Here is a 12424-nt window from a genome sequence, read left to right as displayed (position 1 = left end):
ATGCGTCCGCACTTATTACCGTGTTCATAGTATCGGTGGGATAGGTGCCGCAATTGTTTACGCGCCTGTCGCTCTAACAGCCGTGAGAATATATCTCTGAGTTCTGTTAGTTCTCGTAGGGCTTCTGGAGTACCCCCGGCTTTGTGTTTAAGTTCTGCCTGCTGAAGTGCATTGAGAACTCTATTATAGTCAGCTAGCCTTTCTCTCTTTAATCTAGTACCTTGTGCAATAAGCTCGCCTTGTACAACGGCTTTGTGACATTCCCAAATTGTGCCTTCACTCAAGTTTCCTAATGTGTTCTCTCGAAAATAGTTTTTTATCGTGTCTGAGATCTGAGCTTCTACCACGGGGTCATCTAATAAGTGTTCATTAAGACGCCAGTTCCACGCTCTACGGGAGCCTGTTGGAATGATAAAAGTAGCCTGAATCGGAGCGTGGTCTGAAATGGTTATGTTTCCTATGGAAGAGCTTTGGAGGAGTTCCAGGGTCGGGCGGTCGAAATAAATCAAATCTATACGTGTGTAGACGTTGTGTACCACTGAGTAGTAACTGTAGTCCCTCTCTGTGGGGTGCAGGGCCCTCCAGCAATCAACTAGGCCTGCCGTCTGGAGGGATTTTCGGAAGTGCCTAAGGAATGCATGTGAATGTGAGGGCCGGCTGTGTGAAGTGTCCAGGGACGGGTCCGGGCTCACATTAAAGTCGCCACCTATAACTAGGGACCCCTCTCTGAACCCCTCAAGTTGCTCAATGATTGAGCCAAGGAAGGTCAATTGGTTCGAGTTAGGGGAGTATATATTGGCGAAGGTGTATTTAGTACCCGCAATGGTCCCTTTTAGAAAGACGTATCTTCCTAGGGGGTCAGCCTTGGCATCTGTATATTGGAAGGGGCAATTTTTGTGGATAGCTATTGCTGTGCCCCTGGATTTGTTGACCGGGGAGGTACTATGGTACCACTGACTAAAAATGTGTGTCGGTAGTTTAGGTATGGAACGGTGAGTAAGGTGCGTTTCCTGTAGGAAAGCTATCTGCGCTTTGAGTTTTTTCAGTTACCACCACAATTTACTCCGCTTACAGGGTGAGCAAAGACCACGGACATTATAAGAAATTACCTTAACGATCGTCATTAAAGAATGATGTTGTAGGTCGGCTGCGATCCCGGGGGCGGAGTCCAGAGCGGGCACCATCAATCGGGTAAATCCTGTTAGGGAAGAGGAGTGAAAGATAGAGGCCAAGGAGGGGAAAAAGGATAGGAGAGAAAGGTGAAGAGACAAAGAAAAAACAAGCATTAACATCAGTATAACCATAAGCAGCATTTAAACTCAAAAAGAACCTAACAGTGGTTCTGTATAGGCGCAGACTGGGCCCAATGTGCCCCCCTTTCTCAGGGGACCCATTTTGTCCAGGTCTGACATCCCAAATGGGATTAATACCCGTATGTGGGCAGCCTACTGGGGGGACGTGGGCCAACATGAAAGAGGGAAGGGAGAAAAGGTCCACTCCGCCCCCACCTCATCGATGCTTCATTGTGACCCATGGATCGGGTGAATAAATGATGTGATAGGGGATAGGGGGATAGCATAATCAGGAGAGGTCCCGCGGAGGAACAAATTAGCAACTAAAGAGATCTGGAAGTAGCCTCAAACCATGTCTCTCTAGGATGTAGAGCAGGGCCTTGTCCATCTTTATGTTGTCAAGGTTCGTTGTCGGAATCAAGTCAGGCCAGGCACAATAATGTTCAGGCTAATAAAGAAGCTCCAGATCTGCTGGTGATCTGATAGTAAGGGATGCCTCCAAAGTAGGGGGGTGAAGACTGAATTCAGGATCTTGGCGTTACCATCAGTCTCTTAGTGTAGAGGGGCCAGGAGAAGCATCCAAATCTTGCTGGTGGCGACTGCGTCTTCGGCCTCGGCGTTGAGGCATCTGCGTCCAGGGCTGGGGGAGTTCAATGTTTGGCAAATTCACCATCGTAGGGTCCCCGCGCCAGTCCGGAAAATCTACTTTACCTAGTCGCAAGGCGGAGAGAAAGTGGGGGAGGTCATCTCTGGTGCGCAGGGTGGCTGAACGACCATCTTTAGAAGCCTGTAAATAGAAGGGAAAGCCCCAGTGGTACGTAATGCCGGCTTCCTGGAGGGCCAGTAAGACAGGTTTCAGAGCCCGACGTTGCATTAGCGTGCGTCTGGAGATATCCTGGAAGAAACAAAGGTGGGCGCCGTCAAAATCAAAAAAAGGTCTGTTGCGCATCTTTTGCATTATTCGCTCTTTGAGGGTATATTTATGCAACTTGCATATTATGTCCCTTGGGTTGTCAACATCCTGGGATGGTGGACGCAGGGCTCGGTGGGCGCGGTCAATCTCAATGGGTTCTGTGTCTGGTAGTTCCAGGATCTCCCTTAATATGCCTTGCAAGGAAGGGATAATATCTCTGGGGGCTGTTGCTTCTGGCATACCTCTGATACGGATATTTGCCCTCCTGCTACGATTTTCAAAATCGTCAAGTTGTGACAGTAATAAGTCCAGCTTTTGATCTTGGGCTGCACACCTTAACTGTAATGCTGACATAGTGGGGAGAGCCTCATCCAGCCTTTGGTCTAAAGTTTCCACTCTGTTACCCAGATGTGTGGTGTCCTCCTTGAGCTGCGCTATATTCTCTGTAAACGCCTTTTCCACCCTTGCTGTGAATCTTTCCAGATCCTCTCTAGTGGGGAGAGACCGGATATGTTTCTTAATGTCCCCATCCTCCATAAGGTCAGCAATGTCCGATCCTCCTGCCCTAGACACAGTGGATCCCGGGGATGTCGGGGGTACAGAGTCACTCACCAATTCGGGTAATGGCTGTGGGGATAGAGCGGGTGGTGTGGGCTGTTGCTGTGCCGGCGCGTGCTGTTTCCCCGTCTTACTGACCGGCGCCATCTTGGATTTCTCCTGGGCCTTGCCGCGGGTCCCGGAGAAATAGGAATCCAGCTGCCCCCATTGCGTATGATCTGTCCCGGAGTTGTGGGCCGTATTCCGCTGCCACTGTGACATGTTCCGGGCCATGTCAGGGCCCCGGATCGTGGGTGTGCTTCTGGGGAAGTAGCGGCGGGAGTGGAGCGCGGACTAGACACGTCTTCACAGCTCCATGTTCAGGACACGCCCCCCTTTATCTATTTAGATCACTACCAATACCCGTCCCCAAGGATCACCTCAGGAAATTTCAATCTAAAATTATTAAATTTATATGGGGTGTGAAGGGGCATAGGATTGCCAAAGAGACCCTGTTTAGGAGCAGAGATCAGGGAGGTGTGGGTCTGCCTAACCTTCTCTGGTACCACCAGGCAGCACAACTTTCCCAACTCTCCACTATCTACTCTAAGGTTGCACACCCAGATTGGGTGCACATTGAACGACAAGCTATCCCTCAATTTACTTTAGATTATATCATTTGGTCCCCGTCTAAATCTAGACCTGCCATCATGGTCCCTACACGTTCCCACTCCCTTGCAGTATGGGACTCTCTCTAAACCAATCCTCTACTAGTATCACACTGGCATCTTTTGTCTCACATTTTCCGAAATCCTCTTTTTTCTCCTGGCATGGACATAAAAGCGTTCCAGTGGTGGCTAGATAAAGGGATGTATAGGATAGGACATTTTGCTAACCCTACGGGACCCCTTACTTTGGCCCATTGCATTAACAAACTCGACATGCCTAGCATAGAAAGATTCCGATACAGACAGATATTTAACTTTCTTCAGTCCCTTCGGTCCCCCAATCCCACCCCACTTTCGATCACAGAATATGAACGGTGGTGTGGTCAGGTGGGATTACGGTGATTTACCGATCACTTGCTAAGGCTGAGACCAAATCACTCTTTATGAGAGAATGGGAAAGCGACCTAAAACACACATGGAGTATTGAAGAATGGCATAGAGCTTCTACTGCAGCATCTAAGGGCATTTTGAATATAGCATTAATTGAAGTGAATATGAAAGTCCTCATGAGGTGGTATATGGTCCCCTAAAACTCTCCAAAATCTACCCAAACGCCTCCCCCATGTGCTTTCGTAATTGTGGGCATATTGGGTCCATGCTGCACATTTGGTGGGACTGCCCCAGGCTCAGGGGCCTATGGAATTAGATATTTACTATCATTAAAAAATAACGGGATTACCAATCCAAAAGTCTCCTCAGCTAGCTCTCCTAAACTTTCCTTGCCCAAAAACCCCTAAATTAGTCCAATGACTTATTATGTTCATTTTCCTTGGGACCAAGCTCACAATTGCGCGGGCTTGAAAAAGACCAACTGTATCCTTTCTCTTGGTTAAGAGAAAGATTTCATGGATCATGGCCCAGGAGAAAATGGTTAGCATCCTTCTGGACACTACCTCTCAACACGATGCTATCTGGGATCCCTGGACTAGATACATATCTCTACCGCCCACAACATTTCCATCAACCAGGCCTCTGTAGATGAGCGAGTACTGCACCATCTTATGATGTATCATCTCTTTCTTCTCTACCCTCTCTTTTCTCTTCTCTACTCTTTCCTTTCCTCCTCTATACTTTTTGTTATCTGCATACAGGTTCTGCTACTTTGCTAACACTTGGAAAAGCTACTTCAGCTCATTACTTAATTACAAGTGAAAGGCCTCTTCAGATTGTTACCAATGCTAATTTGATGAAGATTGGACCTATGGTTCGATTCCCTCAATCTATTGGACCTCCACATGCAACTATAGCCGTAATCTCTGTTTGTTCTCCCAAACAGTCTAGGTTCAGTATTCATGCTAGACACTTCATATTTTGGTTCACTCTCCTTTCTAACGGTTTTGCTTTACTTTTGTTACACCATATACCATAGTTCTGGATGTTTGGCTCCACCTGGGGGGCAGGCCTCCTCTCCCGGCACAGTGAGTTCCCATAAGGGGTGCTGAGGTGGTGGAGTGGCCCCTCTTGCTGGAGTCAGTCTTCTTGGACTTAACCTAGTGCTGACAACATATAGGTCTCTATCTTTACTGTATTTTATGATCTGTCTGGTACTATTTCGGTAATTGTTGCACAATGATTATACCTGTATTCTTGCTAACTTATTTTGTTGATATCTCAATAAAAAACTATTGAAATTAAAATGATCAGTTAGCTTTGAAACAGCTCTCTTCCTCACCACACATCCAGAGTAACACTGTGAAGTTTTAAAGCCTGGCAGAACGGTATCTTGTGAAAATGGCGCCAGCAGCTTCAGGTCGTCTGTTTTTAGAAAATATATTTCTTTGCTGGAGGGTCCAGAATAAAGCATCTAAAAAAAATACAAAAATTAAATAAAACTTCTTCAATTGTTTCTATTTACTAGGGTGAGTTTTATTTTTTTTTTGGGCTCAAATATTTTTCTATTCTTTTTGCAGCAGCAACAGCAGCGGCAGCAGCAGCAGCAAGCAGCAAAGCTTCCCTTAAAAATGTAACCTTTTATTTCAGGGGGTATGACTTTGGAGTTTTCATAAATTTTGGGAGTATATTGTTTTTTATTGTATGTTGATGGGTTCTTTTCTTAGGTTGAACTGCTTTTTTTTTTTTCTTCAGTGGTGGTATTTTGAGGTTTCATTTATTTTCATTTTGATTTATTTTTATTTTCTTGATTTTTATTTATGTTGATAGAGTTGCTCAAATCACAGCATTACATTTTTACTGACCATCTTTTTTTTTAGACATGTCCTTTGTTCACCTCACTTTGTTGCATAGTTGGAAAGAAAAAAACAGTGCGCATCTAAATCACTTCAAATTACAGTATATCGTTTATATTTACCAGTGGACCACACCTACCATCCCCAGACTAGAAAAAATAGTTAGGAACACATTATCTAGGCGCTCTCTACGTTCCTCCCAGGACCTCTCTAGCTCCGTTGTCACTTTCTCCCATGGTTGCCTCCAGGATTTATCCAGAGCTTCTCCCATCCTTTGGAATGCCCTACCCCAATCTGTCCGACTGTCCCCTAATCTATCCCTCTTTAGACGATCCCTGAAAACCCTTCTTTTTAACCACTTCAGCCCCGGAGGATTTTACCCCCTTCCTGACCAGAGCACTTTTTGTGATTCGGCACTGCATCGATTTAACTGACAATTGCACGGTCATGCGATGTTGTACCCAAACAAAATTGACGTCCTTTTTTTCCTACAAACAGAGCTTTCTTTTGATGGTATTTGATCGGCTCTGTGGTTTTTATTTTTTGCGCTATAAACAAAAAAAGTGTGACAATTTTGAAAAAAACGCAATATTTTTTACTTTTTGCTATAATAAATATCTCCAAAAAATATATAAAAAAACAATTTTTTTCCTCAGTTTAGGCCGATATGTATTCTTCTACATATTTTTGGTAAAAAAATCGCAATAAGTGTATATTGATTGATTTGTGCAAAATTTATAGCGTCTACAAAATAGGGGATAGTTTTTTGGCATCTTTATTTTTTTTCATTAGTAATGGCGGTGATCGGCGATTTTTGACACTATTTTGGGACCATTGTCATTAATACAGCGATCATTGCTATAAAAATGCATTGATTACTGTGTAAATGACACTGGCAGTGAAGGGGTTAACCACTAGAGGGCAGTGAAGGGGTTAAGTGTGTCCTAGGGAGTGATTCTAACTGTTAGGGGGCTGGGCTTTAACACACAGGACGGTGATCACTGCTGTCGATGATCTCTGGCCTGTCACTAGGCGGAACAGGGAAATACTTTGTTTACAAAAGCATTTCCCCGTTCTTCCTCTCCATAACACGATCGCAGGCACCCAGAGGACAACTAGTCCACGGGACACGGTCACGGAGTCCACCGCTTCTTAAAGGGGACATACCTGTATGCCCTTATGCCTACCAGCACCATTCTGCCAATGTACATCAGCGTGCGCTGGTCGGCAAGCGATTAAAGAATCTTATCCTGCTTCTAACTAATACACTGTTTTACTTTCTCTATCAGCTCATCCCCCACAGCTATTACCTTTTGTATCAATTGACCCTCTCTCCTAGCTTGTAAGCTCTAAGGAGCAGGGTCCTCTGGTTCCTCTTGTACCAAATTGTAATGTAACTGTAATGTCTGCTTTAATTTTGTTAAGCACTGTGCAAACTGTTGGCGCTGTAAAAATGCTGTATAATAATAAAAATAATAATAATCTACTATCCATGTCTTTGTGCCTGCTAATTTTACACTGCTGTATCCTCTGTGTTTTATTATTTCTTGAAGTAAAACCTCTGCATGTACTCTTTGTGGTTGATTTACTAAAGAAAAATCGATTGCTCACTTTACAAGAGAGTTTTCACATTGCAAAGGAATTTTACCTTAGCATAGTAAATGTAGTGATCTTAGTATATGTAGTGTATGTAGTATCTTTACCTCATTAACTAAGCTAAGGGAAAATGTCCATGCAAAGTAAAAATTCCCTTGCAAAGTGAAAAGTCTACATGAAAATATATATTACCAGTGTATGGTGCCCTATTGTAAATATTGTAATAAAAATGTGGATGCCCCTTTAAAAAGGGAATAATACACCTCAAATCATAAACTGCAAACATAAAATATGGCGCTCACATAGTAAATCACCACAATATCAAACCAACATATAATTATGAAGGGTTAAGATTGAAGTCCATTAACAAACAATCATGAAAATGGTGAACATATTATAAAATACTTAAATGATAACAAATGAATAAATAAATAAAATCCATTGTAACTGTAGGCCAACACCAATAAAGGGCTTCAGTATGGGGTTGTCCTTTAATCTTCAGCACTAGTGATAGATGTAAACTCACCAGAGGTGTTTGACCCCTTTTCACAGGAAGGTCAAATATTGCTTAGAATCTCAAAGCTGGAAAATTCCTCTGCTGTGATCACTACACTTATTTTCACCAGTTTGGGGTAAAGATGGAAGAAGTAACTCCACAGGAGACATAATTAAAAAGTTCCATAGTGTAGTATGTTTATTTATTGATGTTAGAAATATAAAAGAAGGTTTTGCACTCACATGTGTCTGTAAATGTGTCTGTAAACTGCACTGGTGTGTACAGCTTGTGCAGATGAATGTATAATTCCCCTTGCACTGGCCTGCGGGCCAAGCTTCATTCTCATCGCCCATCCACATGTGATGTTACACAGGATCCGGAAGTGACAAATCCCTGCTCCGACGTACATTTTACCGTTATTGGCGTCTTCAGGAAGTGACGAGCCGCCATTTCCGGTTTCCATTTATGGTCATAAGTTGTTTCTGATTGGTGGGTCTTCTCCAAAATGGAAAACTAAAACAAATAAACTGGCGCACAGAGGCTATAAGGCAAATGACTATAAAAGTTAATAAAATTATAAAGTCTAAAAGCTGGATCAATCACGGTGTAATCAGGACGGTGTTGGAAGTCTTGGACAGGAGCCAGGAAACAGTCTATAAAGCAGGAGAGGATCCCTGGAGGATAAGTCATAGGTAAAACAAAATACCGGAAAAACTTTTCTTTTCTTGTAGGAATTTGTGTGGCCAGATTCACGAAAGGCAGCTATTCTTGTTGAGAGAAGTCAAACTCAGATCCATCCAGGTAAAAAAGAGAGAGAGGAGCGCCACTAAGTAAAATCATTTATTCACTAATATAAAAACAAAGTATCAACTTACATTTAGGAGCGGTATATAGAACAGGCAGATGTGATTCCTGATAGAAGAGGGGGAAGGGAACAGTCAGTGATTCCCCGGGGATGCCTCCAAACACGATGCAGTCTGGCGGGGAGGCCAGGACGGTACACAGCCTGTCTCTGCGGGAGGACGGAGCGGCAGCCCAGGAAGCCGCTGGCAATGTTGTCAATGAGGAGAAAAAACACAACGCGTTTCTGAGCATGCACAGGGTCTTGCACATATCATTTGTATGCGATTATGGGTGCTCTATAAGTCGCAATCCAATATATTTTACCTTTTGTTTTAATTGTCACACCAATCATTCAGGGGTGTGACATCCAGCATATTGTATGTATCATGTATAGTAATAATCCTTTATTTTTACTTTTGTTTCTATTTTTTTCATTATTTTTTTATTTTTTTATTATTTTTTCATTATTATTTTTCCATTTTTTTTTTTTTTTATATACCGTATTTATCGGCGTATAACACGCACTTTTTTCCCCTTAAAATCAGGGGAAAATCACGGGTGCGTGTTATACGCCGATCCCCTGCGATCCTGACCTGTCAGATTTTAAAAAATCGCTGACCGCGATTTGAAAATGGCGCCGCCGGCGCCGAAATACACAGTCCCGGTCCTCGGCTCTTCTCGGCGGCTTTCGGTTTCACTCGAGCGCCGCCTGAACCTAGCCGAGTATACTCGGCTAGTTTCGGATAGCTCCGCTCACCGTCCGAGTGGAACCGAAAGTAAACGAGAGCCGCCGAGAAGAGCCGAGGACCGGCTCTGTGTATTTCGGCGCCGGCGGCACCATTTTCAAATCGCGGTCGGCGATTTTGAAGCTCACAGGCTTCAGCAAGGCTGGACTGGGGCAAGGCTGGACTGGGGCAAGGCTGGACTGGACACTGGGGAAGGCTGCACTGACATGGCTGCACTGACATGGCTGCACTAGCAAGGCTGCACTGACATGGCTGCACTGACATGGCTGCACTAGCAAGGCTGCACTGACGTGGCTGCACTGACATGGCTGCACTAGCAAGGCTGCACTGACATGGCTGCACTAGCAAGGCTGCACTGACATGGCTGCACTGGCAAGGCTGGACTGGGGCAAGGCTGCACTGAGAAGGCTGCAATGATGGGCATTTAAATGTAAGTTTTTTTCCCTTCAACTTCCCTCCTAAAAGTTTTTTTTCCTTAAAATTCCCTCCTAAATTGAGGTGCGTGTTATACGCCGGTGCGTGTTATACGCCGATAAATACGGTATTTCTCTACACAAATATATATTTCTTTTTTCTTTTATCATCCATTTTTTTATTATTTAATTTTTATTTTTTACATTGTCATATAATAATTCTTTTCATGCAATTTTTAATTAACTTTTACATTTTTTGAAACCCCCCCTTTTTTTCATTATCCAATTTACCTTGTGATCATGTCTTCATAATTTATTTTTAAAATACTTCTATGATAGTTTATCATAAATGCTCTGATATATATGCATATATATACTCTTGAGACACATCTTCTTTTAATCATTCACCTTTTTTAGATATATAGTTCTCTAGTAATAATTTTTTTTTTTTTCCCAGCTTTCTTTTATCAGACATCCAGCTTGCTCATAAAGATACAGATATGTGCTCTGGCCTTGTTATATAACATTGCTATTGTCCGTGGTTCATATATTGACACTCCGGCATTGATACAATCAGCTGTGAACGTCCACCCATTACCTGCATTGATACAATCAGCTGTGATACAATCAGCTGTGAACATCCACCCATTACCTTTGATCTGCTATAAATAGCTCTTCACTGTTTTCCCTACTCTACACTTGATAAAGGAGCGCGCATGTGCCGTACAGACCCTGCGCATGCTCAGAAACGCGTTGTGTTTTTTCTCCTCATTGACAACATTGCCAGCGGCTTCCTGGGCTGCCGCTCCGTCCTCCTGCAGAGACAGACTGTGTACCGTCCTGGCCTCCCTGCCAGACTGCGTCATGTTTGGAGGCATCCCCGGGGAATCACTGACTGTTCCCTTCCCCCTCTTCTATCAGGAATCACATCTGTCTGTTCTATATACCGCTCCTAAATGTAAGTTGATACTTTGTTTTTATATTGGTGAATAAATGATTTTACTTAGTGGCGCTCCTCTCTCTCTTTTTTTCCTCCAAAATGGAGGCCAGAGACACATCAAATATATAAATGCCCAAAGCTGATAGAATTCAATAATCCGCTCAGACTATGCACACCATCCAATTTATCTAGTCATGTTTAGGATAGTGTGGAATTTCATAATATATACATCGTACAGTGGATACTGGTGGATTATTGGTGTTTGAGTGATGTAAGATTCCCCATCCAGTTATTTATTATTATTATAAGTGATTCAGTGGGTTAAGACACCTTCTGCCTTCCCCTAGTTCACTAGATCAGAACAACTGCTCTGAAGTTGGGTAGCTCAAAAGAGAATTTAATTCACTCTGATTGCACAGGGCAACAAAACAAAATGTATTTTCCACCACACTTATGGACACAACAGAAGCCCTACACAGCACAGTGACAGCAAAAGGGGTCCAATAGACCCCCACATCAATTACAGCTAGTTAACAAAAATGGAAGCCGTCACAATATAAAATGAGCTTTTAGAGTATGGTATATACAGTATTTTTAGCAAAAAGAAAATAGCCACTTTCCATTGTAAAAGCAATGTATGAAAATGTATTAATCTGAAGGGGCGTGACCGGCAGCCTGAGGAGAGGGCGGCTCTGTGACCAAGCTCTGGCTCCATAGGATCTGACAGGCGACACTTGGCATTGGTGAGACAGTTAAATCATCACCCAAAACAAGATGAAGAGCCAGAGAGGTAGGGGAGGCATGAGGGGGAAGAGGAAGAAGCGAGAGGGGCCCTGCAGACTAACGGACTTCTACAGTCCATCGGGCACATGATAACCTCAAGATAGCGCTGGCGCGACGGCTCTGACACAGAGGAGAATGGGGGCGGCTGCAGCAGCAAGGAACACAAACCAGCAGCATGACTCCACAACCCCAGATAGCGGAGGTCGCTCTCCTCCATTCACATTTAGGAGCCCTGTGAAGCAAAGGAGGAAATTGACAGCTGAAGGAGGAACAGTGAATGATGCCTCTCTTGACACTGACACTCAGGCTGACATCAATGGCTTTGTTGAGAAGCTGGATGCCTTTCCTACTGTGGGCCAGCCTATACTGGACTCTGCTCTCAAAGACATGATAATCACATTGCGTGGAGCATTGCAGCATGACATATCTAACTTCATGAGACAAACTAGCAGGGAAATAGCAGCCAAAGGCGATAGAGTGGATCACTTAGAGATCAACATGAGTGACTACACACTAGCACATAATGAAGTAGTGGATGCCCACGATGATCTCGCAGAAAAAATCCGCAACATGAAATTCAAAATGGCAGACATGGAAGACCATTCCCGGAGGAACAATGTGAAATTTAGAGGCATTCCTGAATCGTCCCCCCAGGGGAACTCCACCCATATCTGCAAAAATTATAGCAGAATTACTTCCAACGACAAAATCCCACAAATTGGTGATAGACAGGGCTCATCGCCTCCCAAAACCTTCCTACCTGCCTGAACGTGTACCGAGAGATGTGATAGCTAGGATCCATTGTTTCCACATTAAGGACCAGCTCATGTACTTCTCCCGCAAATGCAATTTTTTACCAGAGCCATATTCTGGAATTTCACTATATATAGACCTCTCGCAGGCAACCATAAAAGGCCACAAAAACCTCCTAACCATCACCAAGATCTTGAG

The sequence above is a fragment of the Aquarana catesbeiana genome, linkage group LG05, assembly GCF_042186555.1.
Source record: "Aquarana catesbeiana isolate 2022-GZ linkage group LG05, ASM4218655v1, whole genome shotgun sequence".
Lineage (NCBI taxonomy): Eukaryota > Metazoa > Chordata > Amphibia > Anura > Ranidae > Aquarana > Aquarana catesbeiana.
This window is presented reverse-complemented; position numbering follows the sequence as displayed.